Source organism: Octopus bimaculoides, chromosome 16 (assembly GCF_046866305.1).
Source record: "Octopus bimaculoides isolate indiv1 chromosome 16, ASM4686630v1, whole genome shotgun sequence".
Lineage (NCBI taxonomy): Eukaryota > Metazoa > Mollusca > Cephalopoda > Octopoda > Octopodidae > Octopus > Octopus bimaculoides.
The window spans coordinates 14,288,176-14,315,030 of NC_142943.1; the positions used below are offsets into that span (position 1 = coordinate 14,288,176).

Here is a 26,855-nt window from a genome sequence, read left to right on the forward strand (position 1 = left end):
TATATATATATATATATATGAATGTATTTGTGTGTGTGTGTTTAGTTTAGGTTAGTTATAAGTGTTGCATGGTGGATATAAACACAATTACCAAACTTACATTCATAAATCCATTCATTATTTCGTTCTTTTGCATTTCAATGTGTACATTAAGGTTCTTTGAATATGTACGATGTATTTTAAGGTTAAATAGTAATTCTGTTTACGCTTGTGTGAATGAGATATTTTGGTTGGATTATATAGTTATTGGTGTTACATTACTTTTTTATATTCTGTAACTGTCAATATACTTTTCTAGGCCTAAAATTTTTGTGGGGGGGGAGCCAGTTGATTAGATCAATCCAGTACACAACTGGTGCTTAATTTATCGACTCCGAAAGGACAAAAGGCAAAGTCAACCTTAGCAGAATTTGAACTCAGAACATAAAGACAGACAATCATAATATACCAACATTTCTCATGGCACCAGTACACTGTTTACAGATGCTTACATTTTTTATGTTTGCCATGAATTTTTCATGGGTCCAGCTAGTAGTAATAATAATAAGGCATTCTGGTACTCAATGTGTAAAAACATTGTTACCATCTATACAACAATCTGCTATTGAAACATGTCTAGCCATTGAGCTGTTAATTGTTCAAAGGACGAGGGGAAATATTGCCTTGCTTGGACACAATTGAGGGTTGGTGACATGAAGAGGTCTCAATAGCTTTCGTTTGAATGGAAAAATGTCCATTAAAGGAATGATGATGATGTGTTGCTAAAACAAGCATATATGAATCTAAGTAGTAATAAAGTGAGTTTTTGATTGATTCCCAATAGATATAAACTCTACACCTTATATTGAGTACTTCTCTTGTTTGTAAACAAAAATGTATATATTCCTTGACTAACCTCATTATATTTGTTTTGTTTGTTTCCTTGCCTCATATTCTTCTTCATTTTATGTTTTTAACTCTCTCCTTCTCCCCTCCCCTCCTCTTCTCTCTTTCTCTCTCTCTCTCTCTCTCTCTCTCCACAGACACACAGACTTTTGAAGGAGAAAGTATCTGCCAAGGAGAGGTAGCAAAGGTTAAAAGCAAAAAATATGGATTAGGAGGGAGGGAGGGAGAGAAAGAGAGGTAGATGGAATGAAGGGTGGAGTGAAAATAGCTCTGAAACACCCTATTAATCAATAGATGTCTGAAGGCCAGGGGCTGGTTGGAGTGATAGGGCTGGCTGAGTGACCCTGCTAGCTGATACTAATCAGTACTGAATGCAAAAGAGTATATGAATAGAAACGTTGTATGCTTTACATATCTTCCATTCAAATACTGAGAGGTGGGTATAAAGGTTAGCTTTGATGTGAAGAATGCCTCTTCTCTGAGCAGGTAATGATCCCTAACCAAATATATCATCATCATCATTAGCTTTTTATCATTTTCATTGTGTTCTTGTATACACACCTGTTACTGTGCACATCTTGTCACCCATGCTTCTTATTTTTTTAGCCAGGAGAAGGCAATGCCTATGACCCATTACAGAGTTTCCAAAATTGGTGGAAGGGAGTGGGATGGAGAGGAAAGATATTCTCAAACAAGAAACATGATCCAACTCCTTACAACAGAATAGACATCTCTGAAGGCACCCAAGTAGGCTATGGCAGGATTTGAACTAAAAAAAGCAAAGAGCTGGAAGAAATACCTCAAAGCGCCACAAGCCAAATAGGTATTCTGTATGCCATAGTGAGGAAATATTTTTAATGCCAGGAGTAAATTGCAAGTTCATAAGAATTTGTGGAAGCACATCTGTTTGTTCCTTCTGCATGTTGCATGACAACTTGTACAAGTGTCTTTTATCATTGCTTTAGGCTAACCAAAGCCTTATAAGTGGAAAATGTAGAAAGCTGGCATATACATATTATATAGACATACATATAGGAACACGGCATCCCTTGTAATCCAAGGTGGTTATCCAATGGTAACAGAATGTGCTACTGCAATGGTGTAACAACTCCAACTGTCAGGGTGGAAGTGATGGATGATAGCTGTCTGTTGCTCTGATGAAGTATTTAAAACCAAAATGTTAAGACATCCATTTCCAGTTCTCTGATTGTATTTTATTTTGTTTTATGCTGTCATTTTCATAGTTTTATATATATGCATATATATATATATATATATATATATATATATATATATATATATATATGTATGTGTGTGTGTGTGTGTGTGTCTGTTTCTACCTTTGTCTGTCTGTATATCTCTCTCCAATATAAACATCTGAGAAAAGCCAGTGTTTTATGAATGACTGCCCTTGAAATATTTTTTTCTGTGTTGTGTTAAACATTCCCTTGTTGCTCTCACCACCAAAAATCCAGTCAACCAGTGATTGGTCTACTGGAAATTTGTAACCAACAATTATTCCATTTTCCATAATGTATGACATAAATTAAACAACAAATAAAAATATTTATGCTGAGAAAATTAACGATTGTCAAATTTTACAACTCATGGAGTCTGGCTTGTGCAAGTGTGAGGTTCATTAACCTGGGTTCACTTTCAATAAGGTGAGGCACAATGAGGTGGAAACACTGTGTTATTTCAAAGTTCCCTTATAGAAGTGAATCTAGTCTTCCTTTACGGGAGATTATGTTTTCTGATAATGAGCAACAGTGATGACATATTCTTGTTGAAATCTGCCAAAACGTATTGAAAATAAATAGATCAATTATGGTTCATTGACATGAAATTTATAGGATTTTATCTAATGGTGAAAATTTGTCCATGGATCCTCATTCTCCACTTTTCTATCCAATCAGCAGCCAATATTCATCATATCATGGCCTTATATATCATATATATATATGTGTGTGTGTGTGTGTGTGTGTGTGTGCGCATACAGATATATATGTGCGTGTGTATACAGATATATGTATGTATATATCATCATCATCGTCATCGTCATTTAACGTCCGCTTTCCATACTAGCATGGGCTGGACGATTTGACTGAGGACTGGTGAAACCAGATGGCTACACCAGGCTCCAATCTGATTTGGCAGAGTTTCTACAGCTAGATGCCCTTCCTAACGCCAACCACTCAGATAGTGTAGTGGGTGCTTTTTACGTGCCACCAGCACAAAGGCCAGCCAGGCGGTACTGGCAACGGCCACACTCAAAATGGTGTATTTTATGTGCCACCCGCACAAGAGCCAGTCCAGGGGCACTGGCAACGATCTCGCTTGAAAGTCCTTACACATGCCGCGGGCACAAATGCCAGAAAGGCGACGCTGGGCACAGGTATACACACAGATATATATATATACAGATATATATATATATATATATATATCGTTTTCTTTTATGTTTTCGTTTCTCATTATGTTTAACTTCTTTTTTTTCTTTTTGATGTCCAATACCCATATATGCATGTATGTATACATATAGATGTAGGTATGTAAATATATGTATGGATATATGCATATATTTATATATTATTATCATATATATATATATATATATATATATATATATATATATATATATCTTCTTGGTATAATGTTAAACTGTCGGATGACCACATTGGCCAAATGCTTTTCTTTCAATATTTATTTTTGCTTGCAATAGCCGGTTCTTTTGATCAAACTATCATATCTCCAGCTGCTCTAGATGCCAATTCATCAAAAATTGTCAACGTGTAGTACAACGATTTTGTTATGGAAAGTAAAACTATTTTTTTGTTTTCTGAAAAAGTGATATTTTGGATTTAAGACACTTTAGCATAATAGCAATGAGTGGTTGGCGTTAGGAAGGGCATCCAGCTGTAGAAACTCTGCCAAATCAGACTGGAGCCTGGTGTTGCCATCCGGTTTCACCAGTCCTCAGTCAAATCGTCCAACCCATGCTAGCATGGAAAGCGGACGTTAAACGATGATGATGATATATAAGTAAATGTAGGGATCCACTCAAGTTTAATCTCTTAAGCACTAATAAATGTATTCTACACAGAGTATATTTGATTCTCATATAATATATATATATATATATATATATATATATATATATATGTATATATATATAATGTAGTTCTAAACACACTCTTTTACTTGTTTCAGTCATTTGACTGCGGCCATGCTGGAGCACCGCCTTTTAGTCAAGCAAATCGACCCCAGGACTTATTCTTTGGATGCCTAGTACTTATTCTATCGGTCTCTCTTGCCGAACTGCTAAGTTACGGGGACATAAACACACCAGCATCGGTTGTCAAGCAATGTTGGGGGAACAAACTTAGACACACAAACATACACACACACACACACACATATATATATATATATATATATATATATATATATATATATATACGACGGGTTTCTTTCAGTTTCCGTCTACCAAATCCACTCACAAGGCTTTGGTCAGCCTGAGGCTATAGTTAAAGACACTTGCCCAATGTGCCACGCAGTGGGAATGAACCTGGAGCCATGTGGTTGGTAAGCAAGCTACTTACCACACAGCCACTCCATATATAATACATTGTTATTTTTCTTGACATATGAGGGTCCAACATATATGAGTAGTCTAACAGCTAGGCTGCTAGACTAGCCACAGTGGTTCATCAGTCCAACAGGTTGTACAGGGTTACTAGTTAACCATAGTACTCAAGAGTGACTTCATATAATATATATATATATATATATATATATATATATATATATATATATATATATATCAAATGTTTACATCCTCATAACCTAGCTGTTCAACAAAAGTGAACAATAGAATAAGCACTAGTCCTTAAAAGAAAAATAAGTACTGAGGTTGATTTGTTCAGTTAATCCCTTCAAGGCATTATCCTCAGCATGGTTGCAGTCCAATGACTCTAACAAGTACAAATGAAATTAAAACCTTAAAAATTTTTTTTTTTTTAAACTCAGTGCCTAAGTCATCCATGCAGGACTGAACCTCTGCAGTAATCTCACAGTTTGGTTTTTGTGTTATCACTGCAGCAGATACTGTCTCTTCATCTCTCTGTGCTTCTTTGTTCTATTTAGTGTTGGGAAGTACCCAGCATGAAATACAAGTTTAATGAGAGCATCTACATAAACACTGCATGTGTGTGTGTGTGTGTGTGTGTGTGTGTGTGCATAGCAGTAGCAGCTAGGGATGAACAGAGATTAAACCTTTTTGAAAAGCAGAAAAGATGAAGATAGAAGTCTCACCAAGTCAGTTATTCATTTTATCAGTGCATAAGGGATGGGTGTTGTAACTGGAGCAACAGTTGTATATAATAATGTAAACATCTGGACCAGCAGTATGTCTGGCCCCTCACCACTACATCCTGTCTTGTACCATCTTAATGGGAATTTTAAGGAAATTGTCCTAAAATTAAATCTATCAAATCAACACACACACACACAAACTGGTAAAATGAGTCTGGGCCAGTGAGGAAGCCTTTCTGTGGTTCTTCGATCCATTAGAAATAACAACGGTCACATCTCCCTTGTATACCTTTCTGTCTTTAATAAATGAGAGAAAAAGGGGATGATATACTAAATAGTGTAGTTCTAAATGCGTGTTTGATAAAGGAAAAAATACAACAAAATGATCAGGTCTGAACCCAGGGCTTAGTAACAACAATAATTACAACACATTTACTTTATAGATGTTGCATGGCAGTGAGGCATGAGGCATGGTTGTTAAGATGCAGACATGTCTGTGTGGTTAAGAAGCTTGCTTCCCAACCACATGGTTTAAGGTTCAACCCCATTATGTAACACCCTATGGCATGTGTCTTGTTCTATACCTCAGGACTGACCAAAGTTTTATGCAAGGGTTTGGTAGATAAAAACTAAAAAAACTACTAAAAAAAAAAAGAAAAAGAAAACCTCATATACTGAATTACAAAAGAAAAACGATTTTTATCAAATGTCATTTTTATATGGTAAACTCTGAAAATTTATTTCCGAGATGTAAGTGTAAAATATTCCAAGACATGGTTTATGGCTGAGACCCAAACTGCAGGTAACCTTTCAACTTTCCCTGAAACGAGACACCAAAACACAGCTGTGTTGAATGCCTTGGGTGGTAGTTGTCAACAATTGTCATGAAAACCAAACTACACTTGCATCTTGTGGAGGTCATGGGTATAAAAATCAACTTGAACTGTATTTCTGGCATTCATAATTTGGATGCATCCAGTATGACCTTTTTGCCAGCAGCGCAGAGAGAACAAGCTATTGGCCAAGTTCAAGCAGGGCAGCATGCCCTGATTATGGCAAAAGCTTACAATGTCCATACCAGCACCATCTATTGCCTGTAACACTGATACAACAACACCAACAGCCCTGCAGACTGTGCCTGCAGAGGGCACCCCCAGGTGACCACGCCCAGGCAGGACTGCTTCATCCACTTGCAACACTTCTGTGATCACTTCAGACCAGCGTGAAAGCTCACAAGACCATTGGCACTGAACAGCGACCCATCAGCAACGACACAGTACGATGTCAACTGGCTGCCAACAACCTGCATTGCCCTCATCCTGCTTGAGGGCCTGTCCTCACCACCTTCCACCATCAGGCATGACTTTAGTGGGCTACACAGCACCAACATTGGTGGCATCAACAATGGAGGTTGGTGGAGCAGGAGGGGTGAATGCTACAGAGATGCATGTGACACAGAGAGAGATGCGTGGGGTGGCCAAAACATCATGGTTTGGGATGCTATAGGCCAGAATCAGAGAATTGGGCCCCTTGTGTTCCAAAATGTTGGTGCAGGCAGAGAGAATTGCATCACAGCGCAGCGCTACATTGACCAGATCCTAAGGGCTCACATCGTGCCCTTCTGCATAGCCATGTGTTCCAGCAGAAACACACGGCCAGGGTCACCATGGACTTCTTGCGTCAGCACAACATCAGAACCATGCCATAGCCAGCTCTCAGCCTGGATTTGAACCCAATTGAACAACTGTGGGATGAAATCCAGAGATGGCTGAACCAGGTGGTGCCAAGGCCAGGGAGGGCATACACATTATTGAACATGTCACACTCTACAAACTCAATGTGCTGGATCTGCCCACTACCAGGACACATGACAACAACCCATAGACTGTGGTCAAAGTGCATCCAAGAAATTGATTTTATCAGATTTATCAAAATTTATCTCAGGCATAATGAAATTAAAACATATTTCACAGTCTCCCATTTCTTTTGCGGTTCAATGTATATATATATATATATATATATATATATATATATATATACATATACATATATACATATACATATATATATATATATATATATATATATATATATATATATATATATAGCTTAGATATGTTTCAACCAAAGATTGGCCCAGGCCATGTCTAACTTAATAGCACCACCTGATAGAATTTGCTAAATCCTTTTTAAGTCAAGTTTTATGGTATCATGGCTCATTCAAGTAGGGAGTTCTTGTTGAGTGAGTTGTATCTTGTTATGGGTGGTTTATCTGGTATCCTTTGAAGAAATTTGTCCAGATTCTGCTTAAAGGTGTTGGGATCTTTTTCCTCTTTGATTTGTTTTGGGACAATGTTAACTAGGGCAGGGCCTGTTGAGGGAAAGAGATTGTGTTGCAGTTGTATTTATGTCTTGTGATCCTGAATTGTGTAGGGAACATGGCATGTGGTCCTGGCCTTGGATGAATTCTGAAACTAATGTTCAAGTCGTTTGGGCAATGCTGGTGGTACATTCTCCATATTGTACAAATGATGTATTATATACAAGACGCATAAGATATTTGAGGGACAGATTTATGTTTATAAAAAAACAGATATATAATAACAGATAACTTTAGTGCAAAGTCTTACTGAAACACATATGGCCTTCCATTGCATACACTGTCTATCCATGGTTTAATAATTATTTCCAGGACCTCAATGTAGGTGGCAGAGTTAACTCTAAGGCCTTGCAGAAAGAAGTAAGGAGGTGTCACATGTCCTTCATTGCTGACAAGCCCTAAAACCATGACAGTTGCAGGAAATTTTGTATGCATAACACTCGGAACTTCAGAAGGGTCTGCACATAACCATCTGTCATTTCTTCTGTTAACTTTTTGATCTAGGTTGAAGTTTTTACAGTGACCGCAAAAAGCTTGCCGTATGTGCACATGTGCATTTTTGTCCTGACATTGCATGATTCTTTTATTCTTTTACTTTACTTGTTTCTGTCATTTGACTGCTGCCATGCTGGAACACTGCCTTGAAGGGGTTTTAGTCAAACAAATTGACTCCAGGACTTATTTCTTAAGCCTAGTACTTATTCTATTGGTCCCTTTTGCCAAACTGCTAAGTTACAGGTACATAAACACACCAACACCAGTTGTCAAGCGGTGATGGGGGGGAGACAAAGACACACACACACACACAGACATATATATATATATATACAACGGGCTTCTTTCAGTTTCTGTCTACCAAATCCACTCAAGACTGACTGGCCTCAGACTATAATAGAATATACTTGCCCAAGGTGCTATGCAGTGAGACTAAACTCGGAACCATGTGGTTGAGAAGCAAACTTTTTACCACACAGCCATGCCTGTGCCTGTAAGAGCTACACCTGCACCTATATTGTTGTAAATAAATGCATTCATTTCCAATATTCTGCAAAAACATGTCTGGTCAAGGGAAAATATTATCTTGCTCAGCAACAGAAAGGGCATCTGACCATAGAAAATCTGCCACAATAAATGCTGTCCAACCCATGCAAGCATAGAAAAGTGGATGTTAAAATGATGATGACGATGATGATGAAATATATCATATTTACTTAAAGGTGAAGGATTTACTCATCAGCTGATTTGACACAAGGCTTAGTCTCGGAGCCACCAGTTCTGGAAAATGTTCATATATATCAGATTCATCTCATTGTAGTATATATCTTTACTGCTCAGCATTCAGGGCACACATGTAACTATAGGAGCAAGCATGGCTATGTAGTCAAAAAGCCTGCTTTGCAACTACATAATTTGGGATTTTTAGTCTTACTGCATAACAAATTAGCTAAGTGTCTTCTGCAATATCCCTGAGCTGACCAATGTCTTTTGAGTAAATTTGGTAGACGGAAACTGTGTGGAAGCCTGTTGTGTTTAAGAGGAGGTGCTGAAAAGTTCCTGGCTTTGGGTAAAAGAAAATACCGGAGGATCAGTTAATTATGATTTTAATCAGCATATTCTTCTCAGATTCACGCACTTATTGCAGTGGTCCTTCAGTTTTTCTAAGCCTTGTAAAAGAACTCAGAACTTTGGGCCTCCAACCAGGCCTTTCGTGAGGCCCTCAAAGCCAGCAATTTTTCCGCACTCCCTCATATATATGTGTCTATCTTTGTGTTTGCCTCACCCACCACTTGACAGCTGGTATTGGTTTGCTTATGTTCTCATGACTTAAAGATTTGGCAAAAGAGACCATTAGAATATGTACCGGACTTAGAAAAAAAATGAAGTTCTGGGGTCGATTTGTTTGACTAAATCTTACAAGATGGTGTCCCAGCATGGCCACAGTCCAGTGACTGAAACTAATAAAAGATTAAAAAAATATATATTTGTTCCAGTTGCTTTTGTTGTTGTTATTGTTGCTCAAGTCAACCCTGATCAAATAAATTCTAGAGGAAAGTTATTCTAGTTCTGACCATCCTATATTTTATTCAAACATAATGTTTGTATGTCAGACTGCATCATCAAATGTTCCTTTTGCCTTTTCCCTTTTTAAGATGCTAGAGTGTGATTTGAGGATTGGTTGCTGTTTCTAGCAGACCAAACAACCACATAGAGACTCCCTTGTTGATGGCTGTGGTTCAGTGATTAGTGGGATGGTCTCCTACACAGGACGATATTTTTCCGAAGTCTAATTGAAAATTGTTGAATTCTTATCCCTATTCTTATCTCTTATCTGTCTTGCCTTTAACATACTTTGTCTATTTTTTGGGGCCATTTAAATTCCAAGTTCAAATCTCACTGAGCTCAACTTTGCCTTTTATCCTTTCAGGGTTGATAAAATTAGTTATCAATTGAAAAACTGTGGTTGATATGTAATTAACCCCCACCCCACTAAAGTTGCTAGCCTTGTGCCAAAATCAGAAAGTAATTTTGTTAATTTTCAATTTTATATTTACTCAAACATATGGGTTTGTATTACCCCTTTGGATTTTGCTAAACCCCCGGTTGCTTCTGATTGAGCAGGCCCACAGTCCATTCGGGATCATCACAAAGCCTGTGTCTCAGCCATAACCATTTCATCTCAATCCCAGGGATAATGCATCTAAAACTACATTATTCAGGGTACCTCTCCTTTCTTTAAAATGGTAGGGTGTAATTTGAGGTAAATTTGTTTGCTATTTCTAGCTGGTTACACAATATCAGAGGTGCCCTTGAGATGTTTAATCCCCCTCACTCATTTGAAGATAGCTTTTTTTTTTCCTCGTCTTATCATGATAGAATCCAACACAAACTATGTTAACTCTATATGGCTCTAACTCTTGAAATAAGAAAGAGAAGAAACAATTGTTTAGTCTGTAGGTTATGTAAATTTTAAGACCTAGTCTTTGGTAATACAGCAATATTAATAATGCTTTCAAATTTTGGCACAAGGCCAGCAATTTCAAGGGAGAAATACTAGTTAGATCAACCCCAGGGTTCAACTGGTAATTATTTTATTGACCCCCTGCCCAAAAAGATGAGAGGCAAAGTCAACCTTGGTAGAATTTGAACTCAGAACATAAAGGCAAATGAAATGCTGCTAAGCACTTTGCCTGATGTGCTAATGATTCTGCCAGCGTGTCACCTTACACAGTGGTACTAATAATGATAACAAAGGTTGGAATTGTTTAGTCTGAGGTCAGAGACATTCCAGAAGTGGCCATCCTATATGTACTGGAATGTATTTATCGGCTATCCTTTACTTGTTTCAGTCATTGGACTACGACCACACTGGAGCACTGCCTTGAAGAGTTTTAGTTGAGCAAATCAACTCTAATACTCTTGTACTTAATTTTAAATCTGCTACTTTTTCCACTGGGCCCTTTTGCCAAACTGCTAAGTTACAGGTATGTAAACAAACCAACAACAGTTGTCAAGCAGTGGTGGAGGGAAAATAAACAAAGATTCACATACACACACACATATATATATATATATATATGATGGGCTTTCACACAGTTTCCACCTACCAAATTCACTTAAAAAGCATTGGTTGTCCCAGGGCTATAGCAGAAGACATTTGCTCAAAGTACTGCGCAATGGGACCGAACCTGAAACCGAATGACTGCAAAACAAGCTTAACCACACAGCCATGTCTGTGCCTAGAATTACATTATCCAATTTTTCTCCCTCTCTTTATTTTTATTTTTAAGATAGTAAAGCATAATAATGAAGATTTGGCTGCTACTTCTAGCACAATGAGACTATGTAGAGAGACTCTGATTGACAAGTAGTAGTAGCAGCAATAGTTTCCAGTAAACATTACTGCCTGCCATCAGCTGTAGAGTGTAAAAGAGTTAAATCACTGCCAAAAGAAGTTGAAGTTAGAGTGAGTTATAATAAAATAGAAAGAAATAGATGTTTTCATTCATAATAAGTAGATACAACCTCTCTTATACTCCAGGCTGTTTGAAAGGGAAATTTTCTTGCTCAAATCATCTACAGTTATGGTATAAATAATACAGTAAGAAATGGAATGTCTCTTCATCCTAGTATTGTAAACTTGAAGGTGTTGCAAAAAAACACAAAACACTTGTTTACGATAAGAGAGAGACATACAGACAGGAAGAAAAATAACAAATTGTTGTCGGGGAACAGAAGTGATTGGATGCTATTCGATGATGATTTTATACATTGGTGTGAGGACAGAAATTTAGTGGATGGGGTGAGAAAAAAGGCAAATTGATTGTTGTTTAATTTATCAACTGTGATTTTGGTGTGATTTGAACTCAGAAAATAACAAAGCAGAACAATAATTCTGACAATGCATTATAATAATTATAGTAATGACTTCTAGCATAGCCAGCCACAAGGCCAAAAATTTAAGGAATAAGTTTAGTCAATTAAATCAATCCTGGTATTTGACGGGGAAGGGCAGGGTACATATTTTATCAATCCTGCAAGGATGGAAAGGAAAGTTGGCCTGCGTAGCATTTGAACTCAGAATATACAAAACAAATTCCACAAAGTATTTTGTCAAACACCCAAACAATAATGACAAAACATTATAATGATGATGATGATGATGATGATGGTGGTGGTTTTAAATTTTGGCACAAGGCCAGCAATTTTAGGGGCGGGTAAATTAACTACAGCAACCCCAGTGCTCAACTTGTACATATTTTATCAACCCTGAAAGGATGAAGGGCAAAGTCAACCCGAGTGGAACACAATGATAATAATCCTTTCTACTATAGGCACAAAGCCTGATATTTTGGGGGAGGGAACCAGTCAATTACATTGACCCCTGTGTTTCACTGGTACTTATATTATCGACCCCAAAAGGATGAAAGGCAAAATCAACCGCTGCGGAATTTGAAGTAAAGACAGCTTCAATGCTACTAAGCCTTTCACCTGCCATGCTAATGATTCTGCCAGCTCCTCACCTTAATAATAATAACAACAACAACAACAATAATAATGATAATAATAATAATAATAATAATAATAATAATGGGTTTTGATTTAGGCAGAAGGCCAGTACTTTTAAGGGAAGAGTTAGGAGATGCCAACAATGTTAGTATTTGACCAGTAATTTGTTTTATTGACAGCGAAAGGATAAAGGCAAAGTTGTCCTCAGTGAGATTTGAACTCTGTGAAGAGTGACAACAAATTCCAGCAGAAATTTTTTTTTTTTTTTTTTTAATGATGTTCTGAAAAAATCAAATATCAGGCGGAATACCGAAAGTAACTTCCCAGTGTAATTAGTTGAGAAAAAAAAAGAAATAGTGAAAAAGAGAGAGGGGGAGAGTGAGTGAAAAAATTGTGGGACAGGATTATAATCATTAAATATGAATTACTTACTTAAAATCCATTCCAAATTATTAATTAAGGGGGTAAAACAGTTCCCGTTGGTAATATTTCACAGGACACTCATAGTGTTCATGTTGTTGTTGTTGTGTCATATGAAAATCCCTACACTTAAACAGACCTAGGCTCTCTGCCTCTGCATGGATGGCTTCGCCCACACTACTACAGAGCAACACATGCTTTTTTTTGCTTTTTTTTCTTTTTCCTTGCTCGCTTCTTTTTTTTTCTTTCCTTACCTGCTAAGAAACTCCCTCCTGTATACTTCCCCCTCTTTGTCTGTCTACCTGTCTGTCTATCCACTTCACTCCCATTCCCACACTATCCAGGTCTTCTCCTCTCCCATCCCCACTATCTTTCTCTTTGTATATGTGTGTGTGTGTGTGTTTGTGTGTATATACACACACATATATATATATATATATATATATATATATATACTCACGCACGCGCACACATTTATATATAATGGTCCTTTTCCATTCCCTTGTCCTCCATCTATCTCTAAACTTACTCCCCTCCTCTTATTCTATTCCTCTCTCTCTCTCTCTCTCTCTCCAAACACACTCACACACACATACATGCACCTACTTTGCAGTTATCCTTTTCTAAATCTCAGTCTTCCTCATTCTATCTTTCTCTGGCTCCCCTCTCAATCACTCATACCAGCTTTCTCACTATTTCTTTCCTTCTTTCTGTCTTTCTCCCTCCATCTCTTTCTTTCTCTTTTTTTGCAGCTACTATACATTCTCATTGTTCTTCTCTGTCTTCTTTATAACCACTTCTCTCTTTGCTTTGTCTCTATCAATCTCTGTGTCCTGTCTCTTTCTCTATCCACCTCTCTCTCTTCCTACTTGTCACTCTGTCTCTCTCTGCCCATCTCGCTTTCTCTATTTTAACACCTCTTTATAATACATCGGCTTCTATCCCTCACCCAACATCCAACATCCACAATCCTTTTAGCACTTCTCATGCCCTACACTCCCATCAAATCTCCCCCACCCCACCCTGCAGTCTTACTCCCATTCCTCCACTCTCACGGTCAGTGACACCTCCTATCCCCCTTCCACCACCCTCTCATTACAGTAACTACTACCACCACCTCATCGCCAACCAACTACAGAAGTCCTCCGATTTACCTGGCCCGGTTTAGACTTAGTAAACTACTTCATATTCTTCAGTTTAGTCTCATTGTGTCATTCCAAGTGTCTTGATCTGCTTCTCTGGAATGAGGACCTGTATATATATACACACACACACACACACACATAATAAACTATCATTTATCATCATACACATAGATATCAGCATGTGAATACCCACATACATACACATGCTCCCTCTCACATACACATGCACTCAGTCATATCAAGTGCACAAACAAATATCAACACACTCATTTTATCAGCTGAATAAATATAATTATATTCTATACCATGTACAATACATATGTATTGAGTACTTTTTCTCTTGCTCGAGATAAACTCATGTGTGTACGTATGTGTCTGCATGTATTTGCGTTTGTCTCTCAACCATTTGCCAACTGGTATTGATTTGTTTTTGACCCTGTAACTTAGCAGTTCAGCAAAAGGAGAGTGATGGAAGAAGGGTAGCAGATTTAAAATTAGTGCTAGGATCAGATTGATTGATTTAATCCTTCGTGAGTGTCTTTCTATAGCCACGATTCAATTACCAAAGCAAGTAAAAGAATATACACACAGGCGCAGTAGTGGATGTGAGGTAAGTAGCTTGCTTCCCACCCACATGGTTCTGGGTTCAGTCCCTCTGCGTGACACCTTGGGTGAGTGTCTTCTACTATAGCATTGGGCCGATCAAAGCCTTGTGAGTAGATTTGGTAGACAGAAACTGAAAGAAGCCTGTCGTATATATGTGTGTGTTTGTGCCCCCCACCATCACTTGACAACCGATGCCGGTTTGTTTGTGTCCCCCGTAACTTAGCAGTTCGGTAAAAGATACTGATAGAATAAGTACTAGGCTTACAAAGAATAAGTCCTGGGGTTGATTTGTTCGACTAAAGGTGGTACTCCAGCATGGCGGTAGTCAAATGACTGAAACTAATAAAAAAAAAAATAACACACACATCATAAATAAATGTGTGCATGCTATTTAAGTGGTTGATTTATTTTCTATAACAGTTTGTTAAGCATTATTGGATACATGTTTCTTTGTGACCCAGTCACCGGTTCACTGCATCTTTGACAAGGAGGGTGATAAGGGATGCCTGTAACTCAGTGTAAAACAAACACCACAAAGGACTTTATTCATTGTGCACCACTTTTCATAGTTTTCTTACCATTCTTTACATTCTTCACCAATATATATTGAAGTGTGTGTGTGTGTGTGTGTGTAATATTTGCATATATAAGTGGGAAATGTAAGTGTCTGTATGGATTTGCTTGTCATTGTTTGAGCAAAATGCTACAGATGTTTGGATTCCTTGCTGACATTTTTAACTGGTCACTCTGTGCTTTCAAAGGCCAGTAAAAAATAAAATCCCTTACTTGAAAAACAGGTAAGGGTTGGTGGCAGGGAAACTAGTCAGCCATAAAATTCTGCCTCAAACAAGTTCCCATCCAAGCTATGCTCTCATGAAAATATGGAATTATATGAACAAACAATGCAAGTGTGTGTATATGTATGTGTGTGTGTGTGTGTGTGTGTATATAGAGAGGGTGGGTGACCCCCCTTTGGTCATGAATGACCATGGGATTGCACCTAGAAAGTTACCCTCCCAGGAACAAGTCTGAGCAAGGTTTATGGAAGGCCAGCAATCGCCCATGCATACCAGCCTCCCCTTTCCACGCCACCAGTGTTATCCAAGGGAAAGGTAAAGGTTGATACAGCTTGGCACCAATGATATCACAATTCATTTCTACAGCTGAGTGAACTGGAGCAGCGTGAAATAAAGTGTCTTGCTCAAGAACACAACATGCAGCCCAGCCTGGGAATCGAACTCACAACCTCACGATCATAAGCTCGACTCTTAATGTAAACAGCACAGGTTGCAATGTTTCACCAAAAAGGAGAACTATAATTGTCACTAGGGTGTTAAAAAACACCTACATTGCTAGAAATAAGAGCTAAAATGCTCTAGTGTTGTAGTTAATGCACATGAATGAAAACATATACACTAACAGGGACCATAATTATCCGAAAAATGCCATATATATATATACATATATATACATATACATACACACACACACTCAGTGATGAGAGTAAGGTATATGTATACAAACACTGACAAGACATTCTGCATGTGTATATGATTACATATATTTATCTATGCCTGTATCTCTCTCTGTTACACTTACCTTTCTACAGGCACTAATACAGATATACTATTTCACATGAGTGAGCATAAAATGCATTACACACATGAACCAAGGCTGCTTCTAATGTAGTGACCAGTCTACTGAAATAGCAGCTAACTCACACAAATCATGCCCTTGTATCTTACTGGATAATGTAATCCAACATACTCACAAAAGGATGGGATGGTCTCTGAGAGAATGCTTTTTATTACAGATTTGACTTAACATAGTTAAAAATAATATCGGTCTGTCCATCCATCCACTTATCGATCAGTTGATAGACATGGCAGGGAAGTTGCAAAAATTTCCCTTGAATCCTCTTTGTAACTTTCTTGCTAATTGACAAAATTATATTCATGTATTGTGTTGTATTTCTCCAGTTTATTCCACCAAATTCACACACACACATAATGAAAATATTGTTGCTTTCATTAAGTACATACAATAAGGGACAAACTAACAAAGGTTTCTCACAAGTTCTGTTACAGAGTTTGCCGAACAGTTATGTCTTTAAAAAATTCTAAATTGACAATTAAGGAAATGACAGTCAGGTTGGAGACAAGAGGACAGCTATGGGCATGTCTTTCTGCCTCAATTGGTGTCATCAGCAAAGCAGTTATTCTACCCATCTTCAGCAGAATGAGACACTTAGTCGTATCTTTTATGTTTTTTATCAGTTTCAGTCATTAGACTGAGGCCATGCTGGGGCACCACCTTGAAGAACTTTTAGTCAAATCAACTGACCCCTGTTTCTTTTTTTTTTTTTTATGGGACATACATAGACATATGCACACAAGCTTCTTTCAGTTTCCATCTACCAAATCTATTCACAAAGCTTTGTGCAGCCTGAGACTATAGTAGAAGACATTTGCCCAAGGTGCCACATAGTAAGAGTGAACCTGGAACCATGTGGCTGGGAAGGAAGTTTCTTACCACACAGCCAAGCCTGTGACTATACAAAAAAAAGCATATCATCATTGACTTTGTTCTAATATCCACTTTTCCATGGTTGCATATATGTGTCAGATGGAATTTAGTAAGAGAGATTTTTAATGACTGGATGCCTCTCCTGTTGCCAATCGTCAACTTGTTTCCAAGCAAATCCACTCACAAAGGTTTGGTCAACCTGGGGCTATAGTTGTAAACACTTCCCCATATACATACATATATGTACACAGACATGACAGAAGTAAATAGACACCTCACAAAACATCGTTTTATGTTTATTCTAATTTGTAAAGGTTTGTATTTTTTATTAATTGACATTTTTATGTTTCAGGTTCTACATGTGACTGTTTAATCATGCCATGTACAAAAGAAGCCTTGGAACTGTCTGAATTTCAAAGAGGCTGTGGGTCATTCTGAAGATGGACATTGCGTAAAATCGCAGAAAACCATGGGATCCTGCTTTCCACAGTTAATAGAGTGACTGTGCAATTCACCAGAGAGGGGAAGAAGTCAACAACACCTCACCCACATCAGCCAGAGTGACAGGACCCTTCTCTTTGCTAATAGAAGTGTAGAGGATAATCCTTGTTGCAAGGCCTCTGTTATAGCAGAACAAGTTGATGTCAGTGCTAGAACAGCTGTCAGGTATGTCTGCAAACTTGGATACTATGGCAGAGCGGCAAGAAGGAAGCCACTTCTTCAACCAGCCAACATCAAGCGGAGAAAAGATCAGGCCAGTGAGATGGTGGAGAGGCCACTAGTATTTTGGGATGCTGTCATATTCTCTGATGAGTCCAAATTTGCAATATTTCCTGACAGTAGTTGAGTGTGAGTTTGGAGACTCTGTGATCAAGAATTTGATGTGAAAAGATTGCAGCTAAAAATGAAACACGGCAGCCATTCTGTGATGGTTTGGGGAGCAACGGTTGATCAGAGCTGATGGAGTGTGACAGAAACAAACAGATAAATATGTGTTCATATTCCAGAAAGGACTCCTTCCAATCTTCTCCAGTGGTGAAATGATTAAAGAAGACTCTTTATTTATGGAAGATGGGGCTCCTTGTCACATGGTTAAAATGACCCAAGATTTGTTGGATGAGAACGGCATTAAAAAATTCCCATGGCCAAGCCAGTCACCAGATATGAACCCTATTGAACACCTCTGGGACATAATGGACAGGACACTTCATAAAAAGAACAAAAAAAGCATTTTCGAAGCCAGATCTTTTGAGATTACTGCATGAAACTTGGCAAGAAATTCTGGAAGAGAATATTCGTCATCTCATCAGTAACATGCCCAATAGAGTCTTTGCATTGAAAAATGCAAAGAGCATATCTACTAAATATTAAACGTTTACATTATAACAAATAATAGATAATTTGAATTTTAGATTTGAATAAATTTTAAGGAATATAAGAGGATCCATTTATTTTTGTCGTGTCTGTGTATGTGTATGCATGTGTGTGCATATGTATGTATATAATGATATGCAAACGGAGAAAAATGTCAATGTGGATGTCATGCACATCTTGAGAAACTCAATAGTAGTATCTGAATCATCAGTTTTTATGATGAACATTTAAGATCTCTATTGCACGCTGGCATGAGAACAGTTTGTCATGATCCGATGGGTTCAAGGACCATATTGTTCTCCAGTGCCTGCTTTGGCATGGTTTCTATGGCTGTACAAGCATCTAAATGCCACCCACTTTACAGCATTAGAGAGGCTGCTATGCAGCTTGCAAGACTACAAAACCTGGGAGGGAGGCTGCTTTATGTGAGATGTGGGGTTAATATATTAGAGAAAGGAGGGAGGGCTGAGTAGGTTTTTGTAGAAGAGCTACATATTCTATTTTCTATTTTCACTATCCATATTTCTTTCTATACACACACGCACATACACATATCCTTTATCTTTGTTTTTACTTGTTTCAGTCATTAGACTGTGGTCATGCTGGAGCACCTCCTTAAAGAATTTTAGTTGAACAAATTAATCCTGGTGTCTACTTTATTTTTTTTTAAAGCCTGGTCCTTATTCTATCAGTCTGTTCTTACCAACAGATCAAGACCAGTTGTCAAGCAGAGACAGGGGACAAATACACACACACACACACACACACACACAACAGACTTCTTTGAGTTTCCATCTACCAGATCCCACACATAAAGCTTTGGTCGTCCTGAGGCTGTAGTAGAATATACTTGCCCATGGAACCATGTGGCCAAGAAGCAAACTTCTTACGACACAGCCATGCGTCTGTGGTTAATAAAGTTCACTTAGCAATTGCTTGGTTTTAGGTTCATTCCCACTGCTTGGCATCTTGGAAAAGTTATCTTCTACACTCATCTGTTGTGTGTGGAGTTGGAAAAATGTGTTGGGGGAGAGAAACAGACATCAGAGTGAGAAATGGGGATGCGTATGTGTGCAGATAAGTAATGGTTTATGTAATTAACCTTCAAGATTATGCCCCAGCATGGCCACAACCTAATTACTGAAAGCAGTAAAAGAATAAAATTGTGTGTGTGCATGTTTATGTATGTATGTGTGTGTGTATATATATATATATATATATATACATATATGTGTGTGTGTGTGTGTGTGTGTGTGTGTATAGCGTTTGTGTATGTTTATGTATGTATATAGTGTGTGCATGCATACACACATGCGCACACACACACACACACACACACACACACACACACACACACACACACACACACACACACACACACACACACACACACGCAGCAACAATGAAACTTGCCACCTCTACCAATGCTACTACCTTACCCTACTATCAGCTCCAAAAGAGTTTAAAGTGTTGCCTTGTCTAAAATTGACCTGTCTTTCACCTGAGCAACTGTTTGGTGGAGAAACTTGATAGCTAGAAGTAATGTACAGTTGAGTGTTACAGATTCATCAGACTTGTTCTTCTTTTGAACTTGGCCCTACACCTTAAGATTTCTTTTCTTTTTGTTTTTTGTCTTTGTTTTTCAGCATTTCAGAGCCAAGGCTAGCTGCAGTGAGACTGACTGGCTGGCTGGCTTATTGAAACACTCCTTTTCTCACCATCTCTCTCTCTCTCTCCCCACTTGCTTGTGTCGCTTTTATATTGGCTCTTTCCTTTTCTGCTCTATTCTTCTAAACTTAGTGTTGTCAGAGCCCCATGGGCAGCACCAAGGGAGCTGGCCTATTATGAAATAAATATGATTTGAAAGAGATTTGGCTGCTATTTTTAGCTAGCTAAGAGTCTGTATAAAACTCCTCTCAGTATAGAACTGCTAAGCTAGTAAGCTGGCAGAATCATTAACATGTTGGACAAGTCTCTCTTTACATTCTGAGTTCAAATTCTGCTGTCATCTGTTTAAAGTTGATAAAATATGAACCAGTCCAGCACTGGGCTCAAGGCCTTATTCCTATAGTATAAAAGACTATAGCACTCTTCTTTTATCCTTTCTTTTACCTGTTTCAGTTATTGGACTGTGGCCAAGCTGTAGCACTACCTTGAAGAGTTTAGCCAAATAAATCAACCCCAGCACTAAGTCTGGTATTTATTCTTACAGTTTCTTTCAGCAAACCGCTATGTTACAAGGACATAAACAAACCAGCATTGGTTGTCAAGTAGTGGGGGACTACAATCATAAACACCAAGTCATATATATATATATATATATATATATATATGTATATGCATAAATATATACATGTATGTGCGTGCACACACACACACATGCACACACACCACACAGTTTCCATGTACTCAATTTGCTTTAAAGGCATTGGTTGACACTGTGATAGAGTAGAAGACACTTGTCTAAGGTGCTGTGCAGTGGAACTGAACCTGGAATAAAGTTGCAAAGCAAGCTTCTTAACCACACAGCTATACCTGCACCTACAGCTAATTATTTAAATATAATTAATTCTGTTTACTATATATATATATTTGTTGTCATTATTGTTTAACACCAGCAAGACCTGGTGGTACAAACAATTGATGGAAAGTGCTTCAGACAGGAACACCTTGTACATATATAGCTGGTGATTGTCTCACACTGAGGATGGATAACATCCAGAAACCTAGGTCTGTGAGTATCACACAAGGCTAGAGATGGGAGCAATGACTGCCCTTGCAAATGCTATATATGGACACAGACTGCGTGTCATTAGTCAGCTGGAAAAGATGTTTCCCTGGAGCTAAAACAACAGTAATATTGTCCTTTACAGGACTGCCACGTTATGTTGGCATATAAACATTACTATATATACATACATATGGATCTTATTTTTTTAAATGGTAGAGCATACTTTTCTAGTACATCAAGTGGGCTACCTGAAGCTTCATCAGTTGATGGATAATATATAGTATATAAGCTCATGTAAAAACAATATATGTGCACAAGCATGTGTGTATGCAAAAACACACACACACACACACACACACACACACACACAGAGTTTGCTTTGACTTCTCAACCAGAGCTTGTCTGCCTGACCAGAGGTGGCTGAAATGATGAACAGATAGGCTGTCCAGCCACAGTAGTTCAGATCTATCAGACAAGAATGATAGTAGCTTCATCTAATGGCTGTGATGCTTCTGTACAATCTGTCACTTGTGATTGATGACCTTCAGTGGGTGGGGGGTGGGGGTGAATGAGAGTGAAAAGGAGAGAGGAACAGAGAAGTAAAGAAAAGGGGTCTGTGGAGTCAGCCTGGGGGAGGGTTTGCATCACACCACTATCACATATCCCACTACACTGTCTACATTTGTAGGTGTCATTTATCCCCAGGTGAGGTCTGACTAAATAGACTTATGATCAAAGTCATTCCATTGATGGCCATCTCATCTTTCAAAAATATTGTGTATATAGAACTATATTAATTAGTAAATGTGCACTTCCTGTTTACTCTTTTGTTTCAGTCATTTGACTGCGGCCATGCTGGAGTACCGCCTTTAGTCGAGGAAATCGACCCCAGGACTTATTCTTATGTAAGCCTAGTACTTATTCTATCGGTGTCTTTTTGCCGAACCGCTAACTTACGGGGACGTGAACACACCAGCATCGGTTGTCAAGCGATGGTGGGGGGACAAATACAGACACACAAACACACATACATATATATATATATATATATATATATATATATATATACATATATACGACGGGCTTCTTTCAGTTTCCGTCTACCAAATCCACTCACAAGGCTTTGGTCGGCCTGAGGCTATAGTAGAAGACACTTGCCCAAAGTGTCACGCAGTGGGACTGAACCCGGAACCATGTGGTTGGTAAGCAAGCTACTTACCACACAGCTACTCCTGTTGTTTTGTTTTTGTTTTTTTAGATGGTATAACGTAATATGAGGGAGATTTGGCTGTTTATTTCTCCAGGTTGAGCAACCATATAGAGGATTCTTCCTTATCTAAGTTTGTTGACCATTGTGGAAAAAGTGGCCAATGTAAATGGAGCTAACTATTTTCTGGCCCTTTATTAACTTTAAAATAAATAAATATGAAAGTTCTATGGTTGGTATAATTAATCACAAAATCATATTTTATTGGCCCTATGATCTGCTCTAAAAGATAATAAATATGTTTGACCATATTCCTCTACTGGGAGTTTAACTTAAAATGAATAGGAAAAACTGATCTCAGTAGTTTAAAGCACTGTCTTTTTCCCATGCCCCACTTGAATTTTCTGGCATGTGTTTGGGTGGTAAGAAGCTTGCTTCCCAACCACATGGTCCATGGTTCAGTCCTGTGTGGCATATAGTCTCAGGCCAACCAAAGCCTTGTGAATAGATTTGGTAGATGAAAACTGAAAGAAGCTTGTCATGTGTGTGTGTGTGTGTGTATGTGTTTGTCCCCTCACCACACCACTCAAAAACTGGTGCTGGTGTGTTTACATCTCTGTAACTTAGCGGTTTGGCAAAATAGACCAATAGAATAAGTACCAGGCATGAAAAAGAGTAAGTACTAGGGTTGATACATTCAACTAAAAACTCAAAGTCGTGCCACAGCACGGTTGCAGTCTAATGACTGAAACAAGTAAAAGATCAAAGAGAAATAAAAACTCAGAAAAAGGTGTGTGTGTGTGTGTGTGTCAGCAGTCCAACCCATACCAGCATGGAAAACAGACATTGATGATAGTTCAAAATAGTACAAAAGACAGAGACAGGTGAGGAAACAACAGACATTCAGGAAAAACGGAGTGAGAAACAATAAAAGTCAGAGAATATATATTTTATATATATATATATATATATATATATATATATTCTTTTATTATTTTACTTGCTTCAGTCATTTGACTGGCCATGCTGGAGTACTGCCTGTTTTGTTGAAGAAATCAACCCCAGGACTTATTCTATGTAAGCCTGGTACTTATTCTATCAGTGACTTTTGCCGAACTGCTAGGTTACCATCAAGCATGTCTGGCCATGGAGAAATATTACTTTGCTTGGAATCAGGTGAGGGTTGGTAACAGGAAGGGCATCTAAACATAGAAAATTTGCGTCAGCAAATTCTGTCTGACCTTTGCAAGCACAGAAAAAAGGACTTTAAATTACAATAATGGCATTGGTTAAAGCCTGGCAGATTTTATAATGAGAAGCCTTTATCTTGCAGGTACTGGTACCATGTAAAATGCACTCCTGCTAGTGTCTCATAGTGTGCACTTGTGCCAGTACCACTTAAAATGCACTCATGCAAGTTCTGATGCACTCATACCACTGCCACATAGATGCACCTGTGCCAGTGGGATGTAAAAAAAACACCCAGCACACTCTATAAAGTGGTTGGCATTAGGAAGGGCATGCAGCTGTAGAAACCATGCTGAAACAGACAATTGGAGCCTGGATAGCTCTCTGGTTGACCAGCTCCAGTCAAACTGTCCATCCCATCCTAGTATGGAAATCATACATTAAACAGTGATGACCATGATGTTTATGTCTCATGCATCTGAGTGATATTTTACTATTCATAAAGCTTCCATAGTTATTTTCATTTTTCTTGGAATTCTATATAGGATTTTATTATTGTCATGATTTTACTTTATATTTTGTTTTACAATGTGTCATGATGGCTCCTTGTTGTTTTAAAAGCCTGATAAAGTACAGAAGGAGTCCATATGTGGTTGCTTAATGACTACATCATATCCTAACATTTTAAAAAATAAGGACACATTGGATCATGTAATCCTAGATAGAAAATGTCTGTCTGAAAAACAGCAAAATAGAAAGAAAAAGGGAAAGAGGAGGAGAAGAGAGGGAGGGAGGGAGGGAGAGTCGTGGATGGAATGTCTTTGATCATGGGTCTGCTTCATCAAGGTACACCTGAAACTAAACAGTAACACAAGGTACACACACACACACACATGCACTAGTCAATTTATTACAATTTACAGTGTATGTGTGAATGAGTGTTTGTCTGTAAATTTGGCGGGGTGGGGGTCTGTGCATGCACCCTTGTGTGAATTTGAGGTGTGTGTGTGTGTATGTGTGCGTGTGTGTGTGTGTGTGTGCGCACGCATGTTTTTGTGTGTACGTACACATCACTTTTGTGACATTGTGAAGTTCCGATGACACCTGGGTACAAGGAAGAGAATTTGAGGAATTAAAGGTGAGGGGAGAGTGTGGTGAGGGTAGGGGTGTGGTGTGGTGTGGTGTGGTGTGGTGGGAGGCACATTTCTTTCGAAGACAATATACATGTTTTTTTCTTTCCCATGCAGCAAGGAGAGGGGGATGAGTGGGGTGGGGGAGTTAGCCACAGCTTTCACACCCCCACACCACTGACCTACACATCATTCTCCACCACTGAAGGCTTTATATCTGTCCTCCACCTTAATCTCCCATCCTCCTCCCCAACCATCTGTCTTCAACTTCACCCCCTCCCCCTACACTTTTAACACTGCCCCACCCTAGCAGCCTTATTGTGTTTTCAAAAGGTAAGCTGAGCTGCTGCAAATGGTGTTTATTTAGCATTCACATCACCTGGGTCACACTGTAGCAATGCTGGTTTTGTTATTGTTGTAATTGTTGCTGTTGTTGTTGTTGTTGTTGTTGTTACTGTAATTGTTGTTGTTGTTACTTTAGTGATGGTGGTGGCGGTAAGATGGTTGTTTTTATAGTCATATTAGTGGGGGTGGCAGTGTTGTATTGGTGTTTGTTTTCCTGTTGTTGTTGTTGGTTGTGGTGGTGGTGATGGTGGTGGTGCTGGTCTGTTGGTATTTGTTGTTGTTAATGACATTGTTGTTAAATGTCACCTTTTGGTGTGGATGGAGGCTATTTTGTTATGGGTCATTGAGTTTAGTGTCTCATATTGGTTGTGGAAACTTAAAAGAAGAAAAGACAACCCAAATAAAATGCTACTGCTAATGGTGGTAGCAGTGTTTATATTAATAGAGGCACAGTGGTCAGTAATGTTTAAAATAAGGTTATTTTCTCTAGCTTTTACCCTTTATTTACTTGTATCACTGGACTGTGGTTATGCTGGAGTACCACCTCAACCCCTGAACATACTTTTTTTAATTCTGGTACTTATTCTATTTGTTGCTAAGTCACAAGGTTTGCTTCCCAACCACATGGTTCTCGGTTCAGTCTCACTGAATGGCACCATGGGCAAGTGTTTTTTACTATAGACTTGGGCTGACCAAAACTTTACAAGTGGATTTGGTAGACGGAATGTGTGTGTGTGTGTGTGTGTGTGTGTGTGTATGTGTGTGTGTGTGTGTGTGTGTGTGTGTGTGTGTGTGTGTGTGTGTGTGTGTGTGTATATATATATACATAGTTTTAGGGAAAAGAACCAAGGTTCATGAACTCATCGAGGAAAATCCACTGTCACATACAGAAAAATTAATAAGTAAAAGCACAATAAATGAGTATAATATAAAGTAAAGTAAATATCATAAGATAAAGGCAGTAAAACAACACGTGTTTCATAATCAATTTAATATTATTATTATTATATATATATATATTATTATTATTATTATTATATATATGTGTGTGTATATATATGTGTGTATATATATATATGTGTGTCTTTATATATATATGTGTGTATATACATGTCTGTACACACACACACACACACACACATGTGTATACATACAGCACCATGTATATACATACAGTACCTCAGTTTTCGAACAACTCTGATCACGAATAAATCATACTTCATCTCTTGTCTTTCTCATATTCATTAATACAATATTAACCTTGGTTTACAAACGCAGTGTGTTTACATCCCTGTAATATAGCAGTTCAGCAAAAGAGACTGATAGAATAAGTACCAAACTTAAAAAGAAAATAATTTTAGTAAGCAGAATCTGAAACAAACCTTGCATGTATACATGTGTGTGTGTGTGTGTGTGTGTGTTACTGTTATAGAAATGTGTCATTTGTTTCTAATCTTCCTTTTTTCCTCATGGTGTCGGTCAAGTTTAAAAAAGCTAAAACCCATGTTAATTTTATTAAACATGGCCATTTGTATGTCCATTTTCCGCACTTCACATCCCACTTCACTCCCACCCATGAGAAACACTCGATGTAGTT

General features: G+C 38.2%; 1 protein-coding gene across 5 annotated transcripts in view; it reads right to left on the reverse strand.

Annotated features, from left to right (window-relative positions):
- LOC106867430 (transcription activator GLI1) overlaps nt 1-26,855 on the reverse strand; it is a 442,162-nt gene that overhangs the window by 310,539 nt on the left and 104,768 nt on the right. The window contains exon 1 of one of the 5 annotated variants that reach the window (XM_052973915.2): nt 13,019-13,327. The exons of 3 other annotated variants lie outside the window; for them this stretch is intronic. The gene's annotated coding sequence lies outside the window, so the exon portion shown is untranslated. Of the gene's footprint in view, nt 1-13,018; nt 13,328-26,855 lie in introns of those variants that run through there. One more of the 5 variants, XM_089364169.1, reaches the window with a different exon arrangement.